Source organism: Dunckerocampus dactyliophorus, chromosome 14 (genome assembly GCF_027744805.1).
Source record: "Dunckerocampus dactyliophorus isolate RoL2022-P2 chromosome 14, RoL_Ddac_1.1, whole genome shotgun sequence".
In the NCBI taxonomy this organism is placed as follows: domain Eukaryota; kingdom Metazoa; phylum Chordata; class Actinopteri; order Syngnathiformes; family Syngnathidae; genus Dunckerocampus; species Dunckerocampus dactyliophorus.
Genome location: NC_072832.1, coordinates 18,609,031 through 18,623,447, shown reverse-complemented (window position 1 = coordinate 18,623,447; position 14,417 = coordinate 18,609,031). Strand labels below are relative to the sequence as shown.

The 14,417-nt window shown below is 48.0% G+C and overlaps 8 non-coding genes across 8 annotated transcripts; all 8 read left to right on the top strand.

The window, feature by feature from the left end:
- Positions 1-183: 183 nt before the first annotated feature.
- On the top strand, positions 184-265 carry trnas-gcu (transfer RNA serine (anticodon GCU)). The gene has a single exon. It is a non-coding gene; the product is annotated as a tRNA-Ser (tRNA).
- A 3,262-nt stretch (positions 266-3,527) lies between these two features.
- trnas-gcu (transfer RNA serine (anticodon GCU)) lies at positions 3,528-3,609 on the top strand. Its single transcript has one exon. It is a non-coding gene; the product is annotated as a tRNA-Ser (tRNA).
- A 1,155-nt stretch (positions 3,610-4,764) lies between these two features.
- Positions 4,765-4,846, top strand: trnas-gcu (transfer RNA serine (anticodon GCU)). Its single transcript has one exon. It is a non-coding gene; the product is annotated as a tRNA-Ser (tRNA).
- Positions 4,847-6,351: 1,505 nt separating this feature from the next.
- trnas-gcu (transfer RNA serine (anticodon GCU)) lies at positions 6,352-6,433 on the top strand. Its single transcript has one exon. It is a non-coding gene; the product is annotated as a tRNA-Ser (tRNA).
- Positions 6,434-7,588: 1,155 nt separating this feature from the next.
- Positions 7,589-7,670, top strand: trnas-gcu (transfer RNA serine (anticodon GCU)). Its single transcript has one exon. It is a non-coding gene; the product is annotated as a tRNA-Ser (tRNA).
- A 1,505-nt stretch (positions 7,671-9,175) lies between these two features.
- trnas-gcu (transfer RNA serine (anticodon GCU)) lies at positions 9,176-9,257 on the top strand. Its single transcript has one exon. It is a non-coding gene; the product is annotated as a tRNA-Ser (tRNA).
- Positions 9,258-10,412: 1,155 nt separating this feature from the next.
- trnas-gcu (transfer RNA serine (anticodon GCU)) lies at positions 10,413-10,494 on the top strand. The gene has a single exon. It is a non-coding gene; the product is annotated as a tRNA-Ser (tRNA).
- A 3,262-nt stretch (positions 10,495-13,756) lies between these two features.
- trnas-gcu (transfer RNA serine (anticodon GCU)) lies at positions 13,757-13,838 on the top strand. The gene has a single exon. It is a non-coding gene; the product is annotated as a tRNA-Ser (tRNA).
- The last annotated feature ends 579 nt before the right edge of the window (positions 13,839-14,417 follow it).

The window sequence follows — 14,417 nt, the reverse complement described above, 5'->3', positions numbered from 1 at the left end:
GAGAATGCAGGTATCGATCCCGCTACCTCTCGCATGCGAAGCAAGCGCTCTTCCATTTGAGCTAATTCCCCCCATACCTCCGTTTCGACCGCACAGGCCGCCATAGTTTCCACAACAGCGAAATCGCGCATAAGCAGAGACATTTTGAGCCAACGGGACCATGTTTAAAATATAGCTGAAAGTGATGAGGTGACCGAGAGGTTAAGGTGATGGACTGCTAATCCATTGTGTTCTGCACGCATGGGTTCGAATCCCATCCTCATCGGGCTATTGCTACGAGTTCACTGCTTTCTTCTTTTACCACACGTGTGTTTTTCGGAAATGTCATCAGCATGCAAGGAAACAAGCAAGTCGTCACTACAATGGACATCGAGGAAAAGGCTTCTTGAGACGTCATCTGTACTTCTGTGTAGAAGGTGTCGGACGTTTCGCTCCTCATCCGAAGAGCTTCGTCAGCAAACTAATAAGTGCTGGTAGCTTAGGCCTTAAATACAGTAAGAGTGGGCGGAATTGGTGTGCCAACACCCTCCTCCTATTGGTTCGTTACACTAAGCCTGGGCGGAGCAGTGGTATAATCCTATCCTGTTATTCACACCTACGATAAAAGGGAAGTGTCGCTCCCTGAATTGGGTATGAACGACTCTGATACTGGCTTGTTAGCATCTATTGTTCTGGCTCGGCCCTGCCTTCACCTCATTTGCAAGACTAAGAGCTGTGGGTTTTGGTCTCAGTAACCTGCTGAACACAGGGTCCAAATTAAACCTCAAACCACCATTCCGATTCAATGATGGGTTCTGTTGTTTGACAAAAATAGCTTCCTTAACTCCTCTTTCAAACCATCTGTTTTCTTTGGCCAAAATCTTAACCTCGCTGTCCTGAAAAGAGTGATTGGTAGCTTTCAGGTGTAGATGTACTGCTGATTGAGGACCACTAGCATTGTCCCTGCGATGTTGATAAAGCCTTTTTTGGAGCATTTGCTTAGTTTCCCCAATGTAGTGCTCTTTGCATTCCTCATCTTTACAGTGGATGGAATAGACCACATTGCTCTGTTTCTGGTTTGGAGCCTTGTCCTTAGGATGCACTAATTTTTGTCTCAGGGTATTTACTGGTTTGAAATAGGTAGGAATTTTGTGTTGCCATAAGATCCTCTGGAGTTTTTCGGAGACCCCCGCTACATAAGGGACTACCACTCCTCTCCTTTTTGCTTCTGTGGGCTTTTGGGTTTCTTTCCCTACTCTCTTCTTTTGACATTTGTTAAAAGCCCACCGTGGGTACCCACAGGTTGAGAGCGCTCTCTGGACATGTTGTGTCTCCTTTTTCTTTCCCTCAGCACTAGTTGGTATTTGTTCCGCTCTATGTTGGAGGGTCCTAATAACCCTTAGTTTATGTTGTAGTGGATGGTTTGATTCAAAAAGCAGGTATTGGTCAGTGTGTGTGGCCTTTCTAAAGACCTCTGTAAGTAGCTGTCTGTCCTTTCCTATAATTACCTTGCAGTCTAAGAAGGCTAGTTGGTTTTCTTTAGTGTCCTCGCGAGTAAATTTGATATTGGTGTCCACCGCATTGATGTGATCTGTGAAAGACTGAATTTCTTGTTTTTTGATTATGACAAAGGTGTCATCCACGTATCTAAACCAGTGCCTTGGTTTTGTCCCTGAGAAGGATGTGAGAGCCTGTTTCTCCATCTCTTCCATGTACAGATTCGCCACTATGGGTGAGACTGGTGAGCCCATAGCACAACCATGAATTTGTCTGTAGAATTTCCCTCTAAACTGAAAATATGTGGTGTTAAGGCAAATTTCCAGTAATTGGCAGATGTGGTCAGCACTAAGTTTTGTTCTCCGATGCAGAGTTGAGTCCTCGAGCAGTCTCTTCCTCACCACCGAGACTGCTGCTGAGGTGGGGACAGATGTGAAAAGTGAAGTCACATCATAAGACACCAAAGTTTCCTCTGGCTCCAATCTGAGGTCTTTGATGCTCGCCACAAACCCTTTTGTGTTCTCTTCGGATGAGGAGCGAAACGTCCGACACCTTCTACACAGAAGTACAGATGACGTCTCAAGAAGCCTTTTCCTCGATGGACAACTCCTGTACGACTGAGAGCCTACACAGACGCACTACAATGGACAGCGAGAATCCTTTCGTTGGCAGGAAAAAGCCATAAGAGACACTTTGGAGAATGCAGGCGTCGATCCTGCTACCTCTCACATGCTAAGCGAGCGCTCTACCACTTGAGCTAATTCCCCCTGTGACACAACCGTGCTACCATATGCTACTTCTTACAGACAATGCACAGGTTTCGCACGAACGTTTTAAAAATATGGGCATGGATCCCGCTACTGGTCATCGGTCAGAGTAATGATGTTTGACAATTTGGCCAGACCAAATGCCAAATGGCCAGGTGTCAAAGGAGCAAAGGAGCGTTGGCAGGAAAAAGCCATAAGAGACACTTTGGAGAATGCAGGCGTCGATCCTGCTACCTCTCACATGCTAAGCGAGCGCTCTACCACCTGAGCTAATTCCCCCTGTGACACAACCGTGCTACCATATGCTACCTCATCTGGCTCCGCTCAGTATGGCGGAACAGCGGCTCGAGTGCGAGTTCCTGCCGGATGACAGTGTTGTGCCGTTTTCTGTGTTGTGGCATATTTTCCACAACACAGAAAACGGAATCCGCCTACCTTGCCCCAATCGTGAACAAGACCCCACGGTACTTGGTCTGGCTCCATTTGGGGCAGGAACTCATCCGCGACACGTAGTTGGCACTCCACCATTTGAGCCGTTTCTCCCTGCACCACACGCAGCAAAGCTGCCATACACTAACCTTCACAGACTTTGCACTTGCATGTTGTTAACACTAAAATGTTCAATTACACAGTGGAGAATGCGGGTATCGATATGACTTTGTGTTTCCTCAAACATGCCCAACTCTATCACAATGGCTCTTCAGCTTCACCATGAAATGTGTGCTGCTAATTGTAGGACGTGCCCTGAGCAAGTCCCCAGGCATCCTGACCAGATACCCGAGCCACCTCATCTGGCTCCGCTCAGTATGGAGGAGCTGCGGCTCGAGTGCCAGTTCCTGCCGGATGACAGTGTTGTGCCGTTTTCTGTGTTGTGGCATATTTTCCACAACACAGAAAACGGAATCCGCCTACCTTGCCCCAATCGTGAACAAGACCCCACGGTACTTGGTCTGGCTCCATTTGGGGCAGGAACTCATCCGCGACACGTAGTTGGCACTCCACCATTTGAGCCGTTTCTCCCTGCACCACACGCAGCAAAGCTGCCATACACTAACCTTCACAGACTTTGCACTTGCATGTTGTTAACACTAAAATGTTCAATTACACAGTGGAGAATGCGGGTATCGATCCCGCTACCTCTCGCATGCAAAGCAAGTGCTCTTCCATTTGAGCTAATTCCCCCTTTTGAGACAACTGGCCGGCATATTTTCCACAACACAGAAAACGGACATGAGAAGTAACATTTTGAGCCAACTAAACCATGTTAAAAAGACAGCTGAAAGTGATGAGGTGACCGAGAGGTTAAGGTGATGGACTGCTAATCCATTGTGTTCTGCACGCATGGGTTCGAGTCCCATCCTCATCGGGCTCGTGCTACGATATCACAGGTTTCTTCTTTGACCACACGTGTATTTTTCGGAAATGTCATCAGCATGCAAGGAAACAAGCAAGTCATCACGACAGTGGAGAACGAGAATCCTTTTGTTGGCAGGAAAAAGCCATAAGAGACGCTTTGGAGAATGCAGGCGTCGATCCTGCTACCTCTCACATGCTAAGCGAGCGCTCTACCACCTGAGCTAATTCCCCCTGTGGCACATTCGTGCTACCATATAGTACTTCTTACAGACAATGCACAGTCTTCGCACTCAATGGATCCGAAATGGACTTAATGGATCCCACTACTGGTCATCAGTCTTAACTGTTTCCCAACTTTCTTGCGAAATGACAACGACATGGCAACTTTTCCATAGCTCAACGTGGCAATTAAGCAAGATCTTACGTGGACGTCAGATGTAATGGATTTTTGTTGGACTCGACTGATGCAAGGTTGCCAAAACATAGATCAGAGTAATGATGTTTGACCAAACGCCACATGGCCAGGTGTCAAAGGAGCATTGTAGAGCTGTACCGATATGGCCTTGCTTTTCCTCAAACATGCCCAACTCTATCACAAAGGCTCCTCAGCTTCAGCATGAAATGTGTGCTGCTAGATGTAGAACGTGCCCTGAGCAAGTCCCCAGGCATCCTGAACAGATACCCGAGCCACCTCATAGGTGTAGGTGAGGGTAGTAACGTAGATCGACTGGTAAATTGTCATTGTAGACGCTGCACCGATCCGTCAACCTTCCCTCAATCGTGAACAAGACCCCACGGTATTTGAACTGCTTCCACTCGGGGCATGATCTCATCCCCGACACGTTGATGGCACTCCACCATTTTCCGGAGCGCTCTGCAATTTGAGCCGTTTCCCCCTGCACCACATCCAGTTTTAGCTACCATACACTAACCTTCACAGACTTTGCACATTCTGAAGACTAAAATATCCAATTACCCAGTGGAGAATGCAGGTATCGATCCCGCTACCTCTCGCATGCGAAGCAAGCGCTCTTCCATTTGAGCTAATTCCCCCCATACCTCCGTTTCGACCGCACAGGCCGCCATAGTTTCCACAACAGCGAAATCGCGCATAAGCAGAGACATTTTGAGCCAACGGGACCATGTTTAAAATATAGCTGAAAGTGATGAGGTGACCGAGAGGTTAAGGTGATGGACTGCTAATCCATTGTGTTCTGCACGCATGGGTTCGAATCCCATCCTCATCGGGCTATTGCTACGAGTTCACTGCTTTCTTCTTTTACCACACGTGTGTTTTTCGGAAATGTCATCAGCATGCAAGGAAACAAGCAAGTCGTCACTACAATGGACAGCGAGAATCCTTTCGTTGGCAGGAAAAAGCCATAAGAGACGCTTTGGAGAATGCAGGCGTCGATCCTGCTACCTCTCACATGCTAAGCGAGCGCTCTACCACTTGAGCTAATTCCCCCTGGGACACAACCGTGCTACCATATGCTACTTCTTACAGACAATGCACAGGTTTCGCACGAACGTTTTAAAAATATGGGCATGGATCCCGCTACTGGTCATCGGTCAGAGTAATGATGTTTGACAATTTGGCCAGACCAAATGCCACATGGCCAGGTGTCAAAGGAGCAAAGGAGCGTTGGCAGGAAAAAGCCATAAGAGACACTTTGGAGAATGCAGGCGTCGATCCTGCTACCTCTCACATGCTAAGCGAGCGCTCTACCACCTGAGCTAATTCCCCCTGTGACACAACCGTGCTACCATATGCTACCTCATCTGGCTCCGCTCAGTATGGCGGAACAGCGGCTCGAGTGCGAGTTCCTGCCGGATGACAGTGTTGTGCCGTTTTCTGTGTTGTGGCATATTTTCCACAACACAGAAAACGGAATCCGCCTACCTTGCCCCAATCGTGAACAAGACCCCACGGTACTTGGTCTGGCTCCATTTGGGGCAGGAACTCATCCGCGACACGTAGTTGGCACTCCACCATTTGAGCCGTTTCTCCCTGCACCACACGCAGCAAAGCTGCCATACACTAACCTTCACAGACTTTGCACTTGCATGTTGTTAACACTAAAATGTTCAATTACACAGTGGAGAATGCGGGTATCGATATGACTTTGTGTTTCCTCAAACATGCCCAACTCTATCACAATGGCTCTTCAGCTTCACCATGAAATGTGTGCTGCTAATTGTAGGACGTGCCCTGAGCAAGTCCCCAGGCATCCTGACCAGATACCCGAGCCACCTCATCTGGCTCCGCTCAGTATGGAGGAGCTGCGGCTCGAGTGCCAGTTCCTGCCGGATGACAGTGTTGTGCCGTTTTCTGTGTTGTGGCATATTTTCCACAACACAGAAAACGGAATCCGCCTACCTTGCCCCAATCGTGAACAAGACCCCACGGTACTTGGTCTGGCTCCATTTGGGGCAGGAACTCATCCGCGACACGTAGTTGGCACTCCACCATTTGAGCCGTTTCTCCCTGCACCACACGCAGCAAAGCTGCCATACACTAACCTTCACAGACTTTGCACTTGCATGTTGTTAACACTAAAATGTTCAATTACACAGTGGAGAATGCGGGTATCGATCCCGCTACCTCTCGCATGCAAAGCAAGCGCTCTTCCATTTGAGCTAATTCCCCCTTTTGAGACAACTGGCCGGCATATTTTCCACAACACAGAAAACGGACATGAGAAGTAACATTTTGAGCCAACTAAACCATGTTGAAAAGACAGCTGTAAGTGATGAGGTGACCGAGAGGTTAAGGTGATGGACTGCTAATCCATTGTGTTCTGCACGCATGGGTTCGAGTCCCATCCTCATCGGGCTCGTGCTACGATATCACAGGTTTCTTCTTTGACCACACGTGTATTTTTCGGAAATGTCATCAGCATGCAAGGAAACAAGCAAGTCATCACGACAGTGGAGAACGAGAATCCTTTTGTTGGCAGGAAAAAGCCATAAGAGACGCTTTGGAGAATGCAGGCGTCGATCCTGCTACCTCTCACATGCTAAGCGAGCGCTCTACCACCTGAGCTAATTCCCCCTGTGGCACATTTGTGCTACCATATAGTACTTCTTACAGACAATGCACAGTCTTCGCACTCAATGGATCCGAAATGGACTTAATGGATCCCACTACTGGTCATCAGTCTTAACTGTTTCCCAACTTTCTTGCGAAATGACAACGACATGGCAACTTTTCCATAGCTCAACGTGGCAATTAAGCAAGATCTTACGTGGACGTCAGATGTAATGGATTTTTGTTGGACTCGACTGATGCAAGGTTGCCAAAACATAGATCAGAGTAATGATGTTTGACCAAACGCCACATGGCCAGGTGTCAAAGGAGCATTGTAGAGCTGTACCGATATGGCCTTGCTTTTCCTCAAACATGCCCAACTCTATCACAAAGGCTCCTCAGCTTCAGCATGAAATGTGTGCTGCTAGATGTAGAACGTGCCCTGAGCAAGTCCCCAGGCATCCTGAACAGATACCCGAGCCACCTCATAGGTGTAGGTGAGGGTAGTAACGTAGATCGACTGGTAAATTGTCATTGTAGACGCTGCACCGATCCGTCAACCTTCCCTCAATCGCGAACAAGACCCCACGGTATTTGAACTGCTTCCACTCGGGGCATGATCTCATCCCCGACACGTTGATGGCACTCCACCATTTTCCGGAGCGCTCTGCCATTTGAGCCGTTTCCCCCTGCACCACATCCAGTTTTAGCTACCATACACTAACCTTCACAGACTTTGCACATTCTGAAGACTAAAATATCCAATTACCCAGTGGAGAATGCAGGTATCGATCCCGCTACCTCTCGCATGCGAAGCAAGCGCTCTTCCATTTGAGCTAATTCCCCCCATACCTCCGTTTCGACCGCACAGGCCGCCATAGTTTCCACAACAGCGAAATCGCGCATAAGCAGAGACATTTTGAGCCAACGGGACCATGTTTAAAATATAGCTGAAAGTGATGAGGTGACCGAGAGGTTAAGGTGATGGACTGCTAATCCATTGTGTTCTGCACGCATGGGTTCGAATCCCATCCTCATCGGGCTATTGCTACGAGTTCACTGCTTTCTTCTTTTACCACACGTGTGTTTTTCGGAAATGTCATCAGCATGCAAGGAAACAAGCAAGTCGTCACTACAATGGACAGCGAGAATCCTTTCGTTGGCAGGAAAAAGCCATAAGAGACACTTTGGAGAATGCAGGCGTCGATCCTGCTACCTCTCACATGCTAAGCGAGCGCTCTACCACTTGAGCTAATTCCCCCTGTGACACAACCGTGCTACCATATGCTACTTCTTACAGACAATGCACAGGTTTCGCACGAACGTTTTAAAAATATGGGCATGGATCCCGCTACTGGTCATCGGTCAGAGTAATGATGTTTGACAATTTGGCCAGACCAAATGCCAAATGGCCAGGTGTCAAAGGAGCAAAGGAGCGTTGGCAGGAAAAAGCCATAAGAGACACTTTGGAGAATGCAGGCGTCGATCCTGCTACCTCTCACATGCTAAGCGAGCGCTCTACCACCTGAGCTAATTCCCCCTGTGACACAACCGTGCTACCATATGCTACCTCATCTGGCTCCGCTCAGTATGGCGGAACAGCGGCTCGAGTGCGAGTTCCTGCCGGATGACAGTGTTGTGCCGTTTTCTGTGTTGTGGCATATTTTCCACAACACAGAAAACGGAATCCGCCTACCTTGCCCCAATCGTGAACAAGACCCCACGGTACTTGGTCTGGCTCCATTTGGGGCAGGAACTCATCCGCGACACGTAGTTGGCACTCCACCATTTGAGCCGTTTCTCCCTGCACCACACGCAGCAAAGCTGCCATACACTAACCTTCACAGACTTTGCACTTGCATGTTGTTAACACTAAAATGTTCAATTACACAGTGGAGAATGCGGGTATCGATATGACTTTGTGTTTCCTCAAACATGCCCAACTCTATCACAATGGCTCTTCAGCTTCACCATGAAATGTGTGCTGCTAATTGTAGGACGTGCCCTGAGCAAGTCCCCAGGCATCCTGACCAGATACCCGAGCCACCTCATCTGGCTCCGCTCAGTATGGAGGAGCTGCGGCTCGAGTGCCAGTTCCTGCCGGATGACAGTGTTGTGCCGTTTTCTGTGTTGTGGCATATTTTCCACAACACAGAAAACGGAATCCGCCTACCTTGCCCCAATCGTGAACAAGACCCCACGGTACTTGGTCTGGCTCCATTTGGGGCAGGAACTCATCCGCGACACGTAGTTGGCACTCCACCATTTGAGCCGTTTCTCCCTGCACCACACGCAGCAAAGCTGCCATACACTAACCTTCACAGACTTTGCACTTGCATGTTGTTAACACTAAAATGTTCAATTACACAGTGGAGAATGCGGGTATCGATCCCGCTACCTCTCGCATGCAAAGCAAGCGCTCTTCCATTTGAGCTAATTCCCCCTTTTGAGACAACTGGCCGGCATATTTTCCACAACACAGAAAACGGACATGAGAAGTAACATTTTGAGCCAACTAAACCATGTTAAAAAGACAGCTGAAAGTGATGAGGTGACCGAGAGGTTAAGGTGATGGACTGCTAATCCATTGTGTTCTGCACGCATGGGTTCGAGTCCCATCCTCATCGGGCTCGTGCTACGATAGCACAGGTTTCTTCTTTGACCACACGTGTATTTTTCGGAAATGTCATCAGCATGCAAGGAAACAAGCAAGTCATCACGACAGTGGAGAACGAGAATCCTTTTGTTGGCAGGAAAAAGCCATAAGAGACGCTTTGGAGAATGCAGGCGTCGATCCTGCTACCTCTCACATGCTAAGCGAGCGCTCTACCACCTGAGCTAATTCCCCCTGTGGCACATTCGTGCTACCATATAGTACTTCTTACAGACAATGCACAGTCTTCGCACTCAATGGATCCGAAATGGACTTAATGGATCCCACTACTGGTCATCAGTCTTAACTGTTTCCCAACTTTCTTGCGAAATGACAACGACATGGCAACTTTTCCATAGCTCAACGTGGCAATTAAGCAAGATCTTACGTGGACGTCAGATGTAATGGATTTTTGTTGGACTCGACTGATGCAAGGTTGCCAAAACATAGATCAGAGTAATGATGTTTGACCAAACGCCACATGGCCAGGTGTCAAAGGAGCATTGTAGAGCTGTACCGATATGGCCTTGCTTTTCCTCAAACATGCCCAACTCTATCACAAAGGCTCCTCAGCTTCAGCATGAAATGTGTGCTGCTAGATGTAGAACGTGCCCTGAGCAAGTCCCCAGGCATCCTGAACAGATACCCGAGCCACCTCATAGGTGTAGGTGAGGGTAGTAACGTAGATCGACTGGTAAATTGTCATTGTAGACGCTGCACCGATCCGTCAACCTTCCCTCAATCGTGAACAAGACCCCACGGTATTTGAACTGCTTCCACTCGGGGCATGATCTCATCCCCGACACGTTGATGGCACTCCACCATTTTCCGGAGCGCTCTGCAATTTGAGCCGTTTCCCCCTGCACCACATCCAGTTTTAGCTACCATACACTAACCTTCACAGACTTTGCACATTCTGAAGACTAAAATATCCAATTACCCAGTGGAGAATGCAGGTATCGATCCCGCTACCTCTCGCATGCGAAGCAAGCGCTCTTCCATTTGAGCTAATTCCCCCCATACCTCCGTTTCGACCGCACAGGCCGCCATAGTTTCCACAACAGCGAAATCGCGCATAAGCAGAGACATTTTGAGCCAACGGGACCATGTTTAAAATATAGCTGAAAGTGATGAGGTGACCGAGAGGTTAAGGTGATGGACTGCTAATCCATTGTGTTCTGCACGCATGGGTTCGAATCCCATCCTCATCGGGCTATTGCTACGAGTTCACTGCTTTCTTCTTTTACCACACGTGTGTTTTTCGGAAATGTCATCAGCATGCAAGGAAACAAGCAAGTCGTCACTACAATGGACATCGAGGAAAAGGCTTCTTGAGACGTCATCTGTACTTCTGTGTAGAAGGTGTCGGACGTTTCGCTCCTCATCCGAAGAGCTTCGTCAGCAAACTAATAAGTGCTGGTAGCTTAGGCCTTAAATACAGTAAGAGTGGGCGGAATTGGTGTGCCAACACCCTCCTCCTATTGGTTCGTTACACTAAGCCTGGGCGGAGCAGTGGTATAATCCTATCCTGTTATTCACACCTACGATAAAAGGGAAGTGTCGCTCCCTGAATTGGGTATGAACGACTCTGATACTGGCTTGTTAGCATCTATTGTTCTGGCTCGGCCCTGCCTTCACCTCATTTGCAAGACTAAGAGCTGTGGGTTTTGGTCTCAGTAACCTGCTGAACACAGGGTCCAAATTAAACCTCAAACCACCATTCCGATTCAATGATGGGTTCTGTTGTTTGACAAAAATAGCTTCCTTAACTCCTCTTTCAAACCATCTGTTTTCTTTGGCCAAAATCTTAACCTCGCTGTCCTGAAAAGAGTGATTGGTAGCTTTCAGGTGTAGATGTACTGCTGATTGAGGACCACTAGCATTGTCCCTGCGATGTTGATAAAGCCTTTTTTGGAGCATTTGCTTAGTTTCCCCAATGTAGTGCTCTTTGCATTCCTCATCTTTACAGTGGATGGAATAGACCACATTGCTCTGTTTCTGGTTTGGAGCCTTGTCCTTAGGATGCACTAATTTTTGTCTCAGGGTATTTACTGGTTTGAAATAGGTAGGAATTTTGTGTTGCCATAAGATCCTCTGGAGTTTTTCGGAGACCCCCGCTACATAAGGGACTACCACTCCTCTCCTTTTTGCTTCTGTGGGCTTTTGGGTTTCTTTCCCTACTCTCTTCTTTTGACATTTGTTAAAAGCCCACCGTGGGTACCCACAGGTTGAGAGCGCTCTCTGGACATGTTGTGTCTCCTTTTTCTTTCCCTCAGCACTAGTTGGTATTTGTTCCGCTCTATGTTGGAGGGTCCTAATAACCCCTAGTTTATGTTGTAGTGGATGGTTTGATTCAAAAAGCAGGTATTGGTCAGTGTGTGTGGCCTTTCTAAAGACCTCTGTAAGTAGCTGTCTGTCCTTTCCTATAATTACCTTGCAGTCTAAGAAGGCTAGTTGGTTTTCTTTAGTGTCCTCGCGAGTAAATTTGATATTGGTGTCCACCGCATTGATGTGATCTGTGAAAGACTGAATTTCTTGTTTTTTGATTATGACAAAGGTGTCATCCACGTATCTAAACCAGTGCCTTGGTTTTGTCCCTGAGAAGGATGTGAGAGCCTGTTTCTCCATCTCTTCCATGTACAGATTCGCCACTATGGGTGAGACTGGTGAGCCCATAGCACAACCATGAATTTGTCTGTAGAATTTCCCTCTAAACTGAAAATATGTGGTGTTAAGGCAAATTTCCAGTAATTGGCAGATGTGGTCAGCACTAAGTTTTGTTCTCCGATGCAGAGTTGAGTCCTCGAGCAGTCTCTTCCTCACCACCGAGACTGCTGCTGAGGTGGGGACAGATGTGAAAAGTGAAGTCACATCATAAGACACCAAAGTTTCCTCTGGCTCCAATCTGAGGTCTTTGATGCTCGCCACAAACCCTTTTGTGTTCTCTTCGGATGAGGAGCGAAACGTCCGACACCTTCTACACAGAAGTACAGATGACGTCTCAAGAAGCCTTTTCCTCGATGGACAACTCCTGTACGACTGAGAGCCTACACAGACGCACTACAATGGACAGCGAGAATCCTTTCGTTGGCAGGAAAAAGCCATAAGAGACACTTTGGAGAATGCAGGCGTCGATCCTGCTACCTCTCACATGCTAAGCGAGCGCTCTACCACTTGAGCTAATTCCCCCTGTGACACAACCGTGCTACCATATGCTACTTCTTACAGACAATGCACAGGTTTCGCACGAACGTTTTAAAAATATGGGCATGGATCCCGCTACTGGTCATCGGTCAGAGTAATGATGTTTGACAATTTGGCCAGACCAAATGCCAAATGGCCAGGTGTCAAAGGAGCAAAGGAGCGTTGGCAGGAAAAAGCCATAAGAGACACTTTGGAGAATGCAGGCGTCGATCCTGCTACCTCTCACATGCTAAGCGAGCGCTCTACCACCTGAGCTAATTCCCCCTGTGACACAACCGTGCTACCATATGCTACCTCATCTGGCTCCGCTCAGTATGGCGGAACAGCGGCTCGAGTGCGAGTTCCTGCCGGATGACAGTGTTGTGCCGTTTTCTGTGTTGTGGCATATTTTCCACAACACAGAAAACGGAATCCGCCTACCTTGCCCCAATCGTGAACAAGACCCCACGGTACTTGGTCTGGCTCCATTTGGGGCAGGAACTCATCCGCGACACGTAGTTGGCACTCCACCATTTGAGCCGTTTCTCCCTGCACCACACGCAGCAAAGCTGCCATACACTAACCTTCACAGACTTTGCACTTGCATGTTGTTAACACTAAAATGTTCAATTACACAGTGGAGAATGCGGGTATCGATATGACTTTGTGTTTCCTCAAACATGCCCAACTCTATCACAATGGCTCTTCAGCTTCACCATGAAATGTGTGCTGCTAATTGTAGGACGTGCCCTGAGCAAGTCCCCAGGCATCCTGACCAGATACCCGAGCCACCTCATCTGGCTCCGCTCAGTATGGAGGAGCTGCGGCTCGAGTGCCAGTTCCTGCCGGATGACAGTGTTGTGCCGTTTTCTGTGTTGTGGCATATTTTCCACAACACAGAAAACGGAATCCGCCTACCTTGCCCCAATCGTGAACAAGACCCCACGGTACTTGGTCTGGCTCCATTTGGGGCAGGAACTCATCCGCGACACGTAGTTGGCACTCCACCATTTGAGCCGTTTCTCCCTGCACCACACGCAGCAAAGCTGCCATACACTAACCTTCACAGACTTTGCACTTGCATGTTGTTAACACTAAAATGTTCAATTACACAGTGGAGAATGCGGGTATCGATCCCGCTACCTCTCGCATGCAAAGCAAGCGCTCTTCCATTTGAGCTAATTCCCCCTTTTGAGACAACTGGCCGGCATATTTTCCACAACACAGAAAACGGACATGAGAAGTAACATTTTGAGCCAACTAAACCATGTTAAAAAGACAGCTGAAAGTGATGAGGTGACCGAGAGGTTAAGGTGATGGACTGCTAATCCATTGTGTTCTGCACGCATGGGTTCGAGTCCCATCCTCATCGGGCTCGTGCTACGATAGCACAGGTTTCTTCTTTGACCACACGTGTATTTTTCGGAAATGTCATCAGCATGCAAGGAAACAAGCAAGTCATCACGACAGTGGAGAACGAGAATCCTTTTGTTGGCAGGAAAAAGCCATAAGAGACACTTTGGAGAATGCAGGCGTCGATCCTGCTACCTCTCACATGCTAAGCGAGCGCTCTACCACCTGAGCTAATTCCCCCTGTGGCACATTCGTGCTACCATATAGTACTTCTTACAGACAATGCACAGTCTTCGCACTCAATGGATCCGAAATGGACTTAATGGATCCCACTACTGGTCATCAGTCTTAACTGTTTCCCAACTTTCTTGCGAAATGACAACGACATGGCAACTTTTCCATAGCTCAACGTGGCAATTAAGCAAGATCTTACGTGGACGTCAGATGTAATGGATTTTTGTTGGACTCGACTGATGCAAGGTTGCCAAAACATAGATCAGAGTAATGATGTTTGACCAAACGCCACATGGCCAGGTGTCAAAGGAGCATTGTAGAGCTGTACCGATATGGCCTTGCTTTTCCTCAAACATGCCCAACT